At 42.9% G+C, this 2,289-nt stretch overlaps 1 protein-coding gene across 4 annotated transcripts in view; it reads left to right on the forward strand.

The window, feature by feature from the left end:
• Positions 1–1,913, forward strand: part of ehd4 (EH-domain containing 4) — a 17,850-nt gene extending 15,937 nt beyond the window's left edge. Inside the window, exons 8-9 of one of the 4 annotated variants that reach the window (XR_014597394.1) lie at positions 1–1,480; positions 1,523–1,913. The exon at positions 1–1,480 is cut by the window's left edge and continues 776 nt beyond it. The gene's annotated coding sequence lies outside the window, so the exon portion shown is untranslated. The other 3 variants (XR_014597395.1, XR_014597396.1, XM_084013048.1) reach the window with 3 other exon arrangements.
• Positions 1,914–2,289: the final 376 nt, after the last annotated feature.

The following is a 2,289-nucleotide window of genomic DNA, read 5'->3' on the forward strand; positions in this document are numbered from 1 at the left end:
GTACAAATCAGCTGATTTCAATTCACCAAAGAAGAAGAAGAAAAAAAAACGTAGCCTTGTATTCTCCTAATCCTGCTTTAATTTGGACACTTTTATTTTGAAAGAACATTGTTTTAATATTTAACTTCCTGTCTTAATTTTTCCGTCACATTCCGCCTCTGAAAGTCTAAATGAAACAATATAAACAATAAACTGACTTCCTGTAGCCGGAAGCTTTTCAAAGTAAATCAACTTTAAAAGTAAATCTGCTGGAAAATGCATCTGGCCTTCAGAATAAGAACAGGGAATGATTATGCTGTTAAATAAATAGGTAATCTAATGTAGGATGTGTGACAGAAATACTGACTATGATATCCCACAATCCCTTTCTCACTATTAAAACACAAGTTTTATCTCAAAATGTCCCGTGTGTTATCCTCATGTATAAATGACCTTTTCTTATTTTACAGCGTTATGATTCCCTGCTTTTATTCTGAAGGGCCACATGCATTTTCTCGAGGCATTACTTTAAATTGTCTGTTAAACTTTAAGATGAACTCAACCAGATTAGGTATGAATGGACCAGTTACCGGGGAAACAGGTGGATCAGACTTCTTGTGCAAGATGTGTTGATGACGAAGAGCTTCGCCAACGTTTTCTATCCAAACTGTAAAATCCAAATATATATATTATAGTATATTTGTGTATAATGTGTGTATATGAATTATTTAGAAATACCAATTAACAATCAAATAATATATTTTAGTATTTTAGAGAAAATCCTTCATATTTAATCACATTTTTATTTTTGAAAACAGACTATTAGGTTATGAGTCATCACTCCAATAAACATAATCCGGTTTCCTGAACGGGGTTGACTGTGATATCCTTCACAATAAAAGCACCTGAAGCTGAGGTAATGGTCATGTGGTCGCCAAAAAATCCAATGTCCAAATTCAGCATTTCAGGGGGGGGTCAGAGGTCAGAGGTCAGAGTCCGTCCTGTTTTAACAGTGCTTAGTCGGGTAACGAACTCGTCCTGTAGGACCACTTAACGACGTCCTGAAGCACACGGCGGTCCAACAGGCTCGGGTGTTTCCTCACATTGTAAAACGTGGAGGCGAAGAGAGACGGTGACCTCTGACCTCGGCTGACTGCTCACTTCCCCCCCTCCTGATGGAAACCCTTCGACATTCACTCACTTGTTCCCTCACCTAAACTCCGCCCACAAAATAACCAAACGCCCCTGTGTTCGCCGACAGGAACAGAAAACATGCCTTTTACTCTGAAAAGACTTTCCTGTGAGCAGCTTCCTGTTGATCCAGACATTGGCTGCTACAGTCGAGTATGGTGCTGGTTCTGATGCTCCCCGTTCTCGTTCTGATGCTCCCCGTTCTGGTTCTAATGTTCCCTGTTCTGGTCTGGTACACCCAGTTCTGGTTCCTATGCGCCCCATTCTGGTTCAGATACTCCCTATTCTGGTTCTGATGTACCCCGTTCTGGTTCAGATACTCCCCATTCTGGTTCTGATGTACCCCGTTCAGGTTCTGATGTGCCCTGTTCTCATGACGGGACCGCCGGTCGTCCTTGAGGATCCAGCAGCTGGGCGACTTCTGATTGGTGCAGAGATGTGAACTCTGTCAAACCCATTCCCTGTGGACTCTGTCAGACCCGTTCCCTGTGGACTCTCTCAGACCCGTTCGCTGTAGACTCTGTCAGACCTGTTCCCTGTGGACTCTGTCAGACCTGTTCCCTGTAGTCTCTCTGGACCTTCAGCTTGAAGTTCCGATTCTAAAATTAATTATCTGAAACGTAAAAGTTTATTTTTGATGTATTTTGTATTCTTGACGTGTTGCTGTTCTGATCCTGATCCTGATCCTGATCCTGATCCTGATACTGTTATCCGTGACCAATAAAGTTTATTCAACACATGAACTGTTCCTCTCTGTTCTTTATTCATCTTCATCATGTCTCTCTCCTCACCTGTCTGTCTTTCTCTCTCCTCAACTCTCTGTCTCTGTCCTCACCTGTCCGTCTGTCTGTCTCCTCAGATTCATGACTGTCTCTCTTCTTCTAGCATATCTGGTCTCTATCAGACCTTCACAGAACTAGACCAGAACCATCTCAGCTGCATGACGTCATTAAAGACTCTGAAGTTGTTGATCGTCCCGATACGTGGAAGAATGGATGGAAACCTGAATCTGCTGCTGGGAGCTGATTTGTCCCACAGCCAGCGAACTCAACGTTTCCACTAGGTAAACTCACTGAGGCGGTGTGAACTTTGACCCCAGCACCTGCTGTCAGGTGAGCC

The sequence above is a fragment of the Eutrigla gurnardus genome, assembly GCF_963514095.1.
Source record: "Eutrigla gurnardus genome assembly, chromosome: 7".
Lineage (NCBI taxonomy): Eukaryota > Metazoa > Chordata > Actinopteri > Perciformes > Triglidae > Eutrigla > Eutrigla gurnardus.